At 33.3% G+C, this 9,094-nt stretch overlaps 1 long non-coding RNA gene across 1 annotated transcript; it reads left to right on the top strand.

The window, feature by feature from the left end:
* Positions 1-449: 449 nt before the first annotated feature.
* LOC139896049 (uncharacterized) lies at positions 450-3,397 on the top strand. Its single transcript, XR_011776118.1, has 3 exons — positions 450-734; positions 1,633-1,737; positions 1,816-3,397. It is a non-coding gene; the product is annotated as an uncharacterized lncRNA (long non-coding RNA).
* Positions 3,398-9,094: the final 5,697 nt, after the last annotated feature.

Below are 9,094 nucleotides of genomic sequence, written 5' to 3'. Positions count from 1 at the left end.
AATCCGATGTTAAATATCAAATATGTTAAGAAATCAACCATATAACCTTCCTATACGTACCTACGCAGATTTGATGCAACATGATGTGTTTCAGATGTGATCACATCTTTAATAAACACATTTTCAGGTATATCGAATGCTTCACAACACGAAACTTATGACTCCACATTCACATATAATTGTCAAGGAAGTGTTTGAACTTTCATGGTCGTTATACCTTGTAAACGGATTTGCTTCAAACATTTAAATTCGAATGCAATGATTCTCTCTCTCTCTATATATATATATATATATATATATATATATATATATATTACATACTATAAATCGTGAAATTAAATCTGACGTGTCAGTTCATAAACACCCCTTAATCTCTTTTGCTGATGTGTTAATCCTAGAGTTAATTCTAATTAACACTAATTAACCTATTAACCTATCTAACATACATGCCGACATCGTTATTTTAGAAACACAAGACCGCTGAACAAATCCAGATTCTCTATACTCCTACGGCTCTTCAGAATCATCATCATCTTCATCATCATCATCATCATCATCATCAGAATCATCTTCATCATATCCTCAATCGATTAAGAGACGACTAAGAGATATTGAATCGAATCTGGGCGGCAGCGGCATGATGATTAACGGATAAATAATTCGAGGGTTCGATAATGGAACGGTCCAACAACGATGATGAAGAACAGTGATTTAGCGATCTTCTCTTGATTAAGGTGAGTTCCTTTGATTTAATTTATTTTTTTCCTTTTTTAACTGAAACGATTAAAAGCAGGTTTTATTGTTGTAATACACATATCAATATGAGGTTAGGTTTTAAATTTAGTATTTGTTTGTTGAACACCACCTGTTTGATGAAACGCCTGAATACGTAAAATTACCATATTATGTTTGAAAATTGTTTGGTTTGATTTTATGGTTGCTATAGGTTCATTTGCATACAAAATAAATTTAACTTCACTTCGTTATACTGTGAAAAGTGTTCGTGACTTATGATTCAATCTTTGTTGTTCATTCTTGTAATTTGCTTGTGGCATTAGTTTTAAAGTATAGTTAAAAATTAGTATTCACATTTGCATTATAATAGTTTACTGTTAACAAATACTTTTACTAAGGTATTGATCATGATTTTCTATGGCTTTATAATACTGTTTTAATACTCTTACCGTATTCGTTATAGAAATTTCATTGGGTTTGGTACTATTGCCTCAGTTGTTGATCATGATTGTAATAAGGTTTATTGATATCGACCACGAATTCGAATTTTACTAAATTTTGTTACTAACAATGAAATAATCGATCAGTTTGTTGATTTACCCAAATTTGATTTTTTTTATGAATGGGTTTTTAATAACCTTATACTACTGCAATTTGAATTGTGTAAATGTCAGCAACTTAGTATGTGAATTTAAATTTGCCACACATGAAAGATTGATAACATACTGCTTCTCATTAAATCCATTTGTCTAAGTGGGATTGATCAATTACAACTCACAAACTTTACTCACTTTGACCCGTTATTTTGAAAAGGTACTAGCATTCAGTGAATGACTATTCTGGAACTTTGCTGATTTTTAATGATTGGTTGATTTACTTTTACATGTTATTTTTTAGTCAGTTGAAGAATCTCCTAGAAGTGTCAATTTGGACAAGAAACAATCTATAAAATTTTTTGAATCGGGCAAAACAAGTTGTGGAATTGAACAATCTATCTTATAGGTATATTATTACTTTGTACATGTATATAGTTGTCTTCAACAAGAGTTTGATTCAGGATATGGCGATTTTTTTCTATAGATGATTTGTGGGTGTTTTTCTAAAGATGTTTGTAAGTTACCTATCCATATCTGCATACCAAGTTTGTGGGGCCAAATGGCATGGGAAAGCAGTCGATGTATGATTGCAGATATTACAACAATGTAAAGTCTCCTAACTACCTCCCAACCAAAAAGATATCAAAGGTAAAATATTTATTGCCAAATCAACCCACTTATGTTGTTGCCAACCCTGTTTATGCAACAAGATTATATTCAGTTGTATGATCAGGTAGCCCTTTGACTATTTACTTATTAGGTTTGTCATATCTCAAATAAGTCAACAAAAATATGTTGGCTTTAAGGGGATCGGCTCAACCTTGATTCCATGAGGTATAAAGAGTTCTATTTGAAATTATTATTAGTTAATGAAAAACGATTTGGGTAAAAAGTTATTAGAATTATCTTAATCAAAAGATGGTTTACCTATGGGTTGGGTAAGGGTCAAAACAGGCAAATGGGCAGCCTATGCAGGACCGGGTGGTGGATGGAATGGTGGAAATGGATTTATTGAAACATATATAAAGCGTCATGCGCCAATCTATTATATTGGAGTACTTTAAATCATTTTGACTTTCTTGTATATCCGAATATGTCGGAAGTTGGTAATCGAGGCGTGAGCTATTTGGAATATCGATAACGTTTTAGCATATGTGCTTTAATGAGGGTGGTGCTTGCTCTTATTTCCTTTCAATGCAACAAAAATCAATTACATTTTCTTGAATGTACAGGCTCCACTTCTTATAGGTTATGATGTCAGAAACATGGACAGATGGGATATTTTGGTTAGATTAATATAGTTGAAGGGGGACATATAGAGCTTCACGAGTTTAATGTCTCTTACAAACCCACCAAAAATCAGTCCGAAGTTCCTTCATTCCTCATACAATATTCTGTTATTTGTTAGATACTCATTTTTAGTGGCGGAACTTGAACCCGACCACATATGAGGTGGCTGCAAAAATTTTATTACATTTTTCGGGCGGCTGCAAAAATTTATTACATTTTTCAATGACAGCTGGGGCGAATACTAAAAAAAACCTAATTTTTTATTAAATTTTTTTTTTTTTTAACTCCAGCTGGGGCGGGTGCCCCGCCCCGTCTACTCAAACATCCGCCCCTGCTCATTTTCATATTCATTTATAGTGTTTATTTGTTAGATACTCATTTTCATATTCATTTGTAATTGTACTATTCAAATTTAACAGCATTTTACATTCTCTAAGTACTATTTAATTAACGAATGTGCCTAGCGCAGGCTCTAAGCCAAGTAGAGAAATCCGTTTACGGCTGGTGAGCTTCTAAGTGTATTGTTTTCATATTTCGTCCATTTTGTATTCATGAGTATCTAACATTTTTGCAGGTGTATCCGATTGGTTTTGAGCTCAATATGCAGACTTAAAATAATGTGAGCAGCGAGCAGCGACCTGCTCTAACAACATTCAAGTGCATTTGGTTTTGATGATTATAAACAATTCATTGTTGCATTTTAATTGTATTCATTTATAGCGTTTACAATACCGATATTTTCAATACATTTGATTTCAATACAAATACAATCAATAATGAAGGGTTTCGTCATTGTAATTGTATCATACAGGTTATCGGTACCAATACTAACAAATTTGTTTTCGAGTACTATAATATAGAGCTGCCGTGCAGCGCACGGGCTCTTAAATCTAGTATATATATATATATATATATATATATATATATATATATATGTTATAATAATAATAATAATATAGATATGGATAGTCAATTTTGGTGTATACATATAGTCAATTTTGGTACACAAAGTATGTATTTTTATATTGAGATTTTAGGCTATAAATACTCATGAATGCAAGCATTAAACTTGCACCATTTCTCACACTTACAAAGTGTTTCTTTCTTTCTATCCATTATCATCTTTGTTCTTACACTTCATTATTAGTATTCTAAATCAAGAATCAAATCACTAAAGGTAGTTATAAGCCTACTGAATTATAACATCAAGAATCAAACCACTAAAGGTAGTTATAAGCCTACTGAATTATAACACGTTATCAGCACGATAATCTTAATACTAAATATGGTTGGCTCTGCCACCAAAATGATATATGGTCGGTTATACCACCAAAATGATATATGGTCGGTTATACCACCAGAATGATATAGGTCGGTTATACCACCTGAAAAAATATATGGTCGACACTGTCGCCAAATTTTCATTTATGTTTACTAATATTTATATTTTTGTTATATAACATTTATTTATGATTGCTTACACATGGTCGACACTGTCACCTACTTATCATTTATGTTATATTAAATTTATGTTTAATGTTTATATACTTATGAATATAAATTGACTCTAATTTATCATGATGTTTGTTTTAATTTTTGATAATAGAAAATGTCGAATCTGGAAAAGCTTAAATTTACTCCTTTAGAATCAACTGGAAACAACTACATGCCATGGGTTATAAAAGTAAAAATGCATCTTAAATCAATGGGCATTCTTGAAACCATAAATGAAAACAACACTTGTTCTGAAAAAGAACAAGCTACGGCATGTTGCTTTATTCATCAACATATTGATGAATGCTTACAAAATAATTATGTGACTGTAGAAGATCCCCATGTTTTATGGGAAGGTCTCAAAAGCAGATTCAATAATCAAAGAGAAATTTTACTTCCAGCTGCAATGGAACAATGGAGAACATTAAGGTTCCAAGACTTTAAGAAAGTAAATGAATACAGCTCAGCTCTGTATAATACATGTTCACAACTTAAATTCTGTGGACATGAAATTAGTGATGCAGACATGATGGAGAAAACTTTCTCCACAATGAATGCTGCAAACATCACAGTGCAAAGAAATTTGAGAATGCTAAAGTTCAAAACATATCCTGAACTTAATTCATATCTCTTAGTTGCAGAGCAAAATGATGAGCTATTAATGAAAAATCAGCAATCCCGTCCTACTGGTACACTTGCAATCCCTGAAGCAAATACTGCAAATAATTATAAACAGGGACAAGGACGCGGGCAAGGTCGTGGTTATAATAACCATCACCATCATCATGCCAAAAGCCATAACTATGGTAGAAACCATCCTTATGGTAATGGTAATGGGCGTGGACGTGGTCGTGGTCGTGGCCGTGATGGTCAAAGAAATAGTAATCCACGAAAATATAAATATCAACCACAAAACAAGCCCATTAAACAAGATGTTGAAGAAAATTCTTCTAAAAATTCTGAAGAATCTTGCTACAGATGTGGTAGAATGGGCCACTGGGCTAATACTTGCCGAACATCTAAACATCTTGTTAAGATGTATCAGGATTCGCTGAAAGATAAAGAAAAGGAAGTAAATTTTGTGGATAATATTGATCCAACAGTCACTGAGAAACCATCTGATTTATATGAAGATTTCTTGAATGTTTAAGTTGTGTGTCTTTTGAAAAATAAACGATTTAATATCGTCTGTCTTTGTCATTATGTTTGCTAAATGTTTCAGTACTATCTATTTGCGTTTAAAATATTGTGTAATATTAATGTACTCACTATTTATTTCTTATATATGAAGTTCAATATGAATTTTGCTGGAATACAACATCAATCAAGTGGTGGAGATCTCTGTATAGCAGACAGTGGAACTACACACACTATACTTAAATCCGAGAAATATTTTATTGATCTAAAACCAACGGAAGGAACTATACATACAATATCAGGACCTGCTAACTTGATAAAAGGGATAGGAAAGGCAAATTTCATACTACCAAATGGTACAAAATTTTTAATAAATGATGCCTTATTTTCTCCCAAGTCAAGCAGAAATTTATTGAGTTTCTCCGACATATACCTTAACGGGTATGATTATCAGTCAGTGACAACAGAAAATGAGAAATATTTAAGTATCACTGACAAGAGTCATGTGGTTGAAAAACTGCCAAGACTTAGTTCTGGATTACATTATACACATATAAATGTACCAGAAATACATATGGTAGTTAACGAAAAATATATTGATCCTGGTGTATTCAGTTTATGGCATAACAGATTAGGCCATCCAGGATCAACAATGATGAAAAGGATTATTGAATGTACTCATGGACATCCACTAAAGGATAGAAAAATCCATCATGATACAATGGTTCCATGTACATCTTGCTCTCTTGGAAAATTGATAACTAGACCCTCACCACTTAAGGTTGAGAAAGAATCACCAATGTTTCTTGAAAGAATTCAAGGTGATATATGTGGACCAATTCATCCACCATGTGGACCATTTAGATATTTCATGGTTCTAATAGACGCATCTAGCAGATGGTCTCATGTTTGTCTGTTATCAAGCCGTAATGTGGCATTTGCAAAATTTCTTGCCCAAATTATTAAATTGAGAGCTCATTTTCCTGATTACACCATTAAAAGGGTGAGACTTGATAATGCTGGTGAATTTACATCTCAAGCATTTAATGACTATTGCATGTCTATAGGAATTGTTGTTGAACATTCTGTTGCTCATGTGCATACACAAAATGGTTTAGCCGAGTCATTGATTAAACGTTTACAGTTAATCGCTAGACCATTGATAATGAGAACAAAACTCCCTGTATCTATATGGGGTCATGCAATTTTACATGCTGCTGCATTGATTCGCATCAGACCAAGTGCAAGTCATAAATATTCCCCCCTACAACTTGCTTTTGGTCAAGAGCCAAATATTTCCCATCTTAGAACATTTGGTTGTGCAGTGTATGTTCCAATTGCGACACCACAACGTACAAAAATGGGTCCTCAAAGGAGGTTGGGAATATATGTTGGATATGAAACATCTTCAATATTAAGGTATATTGAACCTATGACAGGTGACGTTTTTACAGCACGTTTTGCTGATTGTCATTTTAATGAAACATTGTTCCCTAGATTAGGGGGAGAAATGAAAAATAAAGAAAATGATGTTTCATGGTGTGAACCTCAATTAAAGTATCTTGATCCTCGCACAAAAGAATGCGAGACAGAAGTTCAAAAGATAATGCATATACAAGAACTTGCAAATCAATTGCCTGATGCATTTACAGATACAAAAACGGTGACAAAATCATATATACCAGCAGTAAATACTCCAGCTCGAATTGAAATTCCAAAAGCTGGCAATAACGTCACTCATGAATCTTTGCCACGTCAGAAACGTGGAAGACCAATCGGTTCAAAGGATAAAAATCCTCGAAAAAGAAAATCAGCTGATAATGAAGTAAAAGAAAGTGTTCAAGAAGAACCACAAATCAGTACTCCTACTGCAGAGGAGATTGATGATGTCAATACAGAAATTGCAATCAATTATGCATATTCAAAAATATTATGGAACCGAAATGAAATGAAAAATCTTGATGAGAAATTTTCATTTAATGTTGCATATGACATCATGAATAATGATGATGATCCAGAACCAACATCTATGGTTGAATGTCAAAATAGACATGATTGGGCTCAATGGAAAGAAGCAATACGAGCTGAATTAGAATCACTCAATAAAAGAAAAGTTTTCGGATCCATCATTCTCACTCCTAAAGATGTGAAACCTGTAGGATACAGATGGATTTTTGTCCGAAAAAGAAATGAAAAAAAATGAAGTTACAAGGTATAAAGCTAGACTTGTAGCTCAAGGTTTTTCTCAAAGACCGGGAATTGATTATGAAGAAACTTATTCTCCTGTTATGGATGCAATTACTTTTAGGTACTTAATCAGTCTGGCAGTTTCTAAAAATTTAGAAATGCATCTCATGGATGTTGTGACTGCTTATCTATATGGATCACTTGATAGTGATATATATATGAAGATACCTGAAGGATTTAAGGTACCAGAAGCATCAAATGCAAAACCCAAAGAAATGTATTCGATTAAATTACAAAGATCTTTATATGGGTTAAAACAATCGGGACGTATGTGGTATAACCGATTAAGTGATTACTTGATAAGCAAAGGGTATACAAATAATCTTACTTGCCCTTGTGTTTTCATTAAGAAAACAACATCCGGATATGTGATCATAGCTGTTTATGTTGATGATCTTAACATCATAGGTACAAATAAAGAGATCCATGAAGCCATTCAACTTCTAAAGAAAGAATTTGAAATGAAAGATCTCGGAAAAACCAAGTATTGCCTTGGTTTACAAATTGAGCATATGCCTAATGGTTTACTTGTACATCAAACAACATATACTGAAAAGATTTTGAAACGTTTCAATATGGACAAGGCAAAACCATTAAGTACTCCTATGGTTGTTAGATCACTCAATGTTAAAGCTGATCCATTTCGTCCATGTGAAGATCAAGAAGACATTCTTGGACCAGAAGTACCATATCTTAGTGCAATTGGAGCTCTTATGTATCTTACAAATTGTACAAGACCTGACATTTCTTTTGCAGTTAATTTGTTGGCAAGGTTCAGCTCTGCTCCTACCAAAAGACACTGGAATGGGATCAAACACATATTTCGATACCTTCGAGGAACTACTGATTTAGGATTATTTTATTCTAACGAATCAAAACAAGATTTGGTTGGTTATGCAGATGCAGGTTATTTATCTGATCCACATAAAGCTAAATCTCAAACTGGATATGTATTCCTAAATGGAGGTACTGCAATATCATGGCGTTCTCAAAAACAAACACTTGTTGCTACATCGTCAAATCATGCCGAAGTGATTGCATTACATGAAGCTACTCGGGAATGTTTTTGGTTGAGATCAATGACACAAATCATTACTGATTCTTGTGGACTAGAACGCGATAAAAGTCCAACAATTATCTATGAAGATAATGCAGCTTGCATAGCACAGATGAAAGAAGGGTATATCAAAAGTGACCGAACCAAACACATACCTCCTAGATTCTTCTCATACACTCAAAATCTCATTAAGGACAACGAGATTGAAATGAGATATGTTCAATCCAGCAAAAACTCTGCTGATCTTTTCACGAAAGCACTTCCAACTGCTATTTTCAGAACACACGTTCATAACATTGGCATGAGACATGTTCAAAAGATGTAACAGCTGAAGCGATGTCTACTTGAGGGGGAGTCAACTCCATGCTGCACTCTTTTTCCCTTAGCTAAAGTTTTTTCCCACTGGGTTTTCTTTAGCAAGGTTTTTAACGAGGCAGTAATTTATAGTTGATCTTCAACAAAATAAAATTGCTATCCAAGGGGGAGTGTTATAATAATAATAATAATATAGATATGGATAGTCAATTTTGGTGTATAC

This window comes from Rutidosis leptorrhynchoides, chromosome 3 (genome assembly GCF_046630445.1).
Source record: "Rutidosis leptorrhynchoides isolate AG116_Rl617_1_P2 chromosome 3, CSIRO_AGI_Rlap_v1, whole genome shotgun sequence".
Lineage (NCBI taxonomy): Eukaryota > Viridiplantae > Streptophyta > Magnoliopsida > Asterales > Asteraceae > Rutidosis > Rutidosis leptorrhynchoides.
This window is presented reverse-complemented; position numbering and strand designations above follow the sequence as displayed.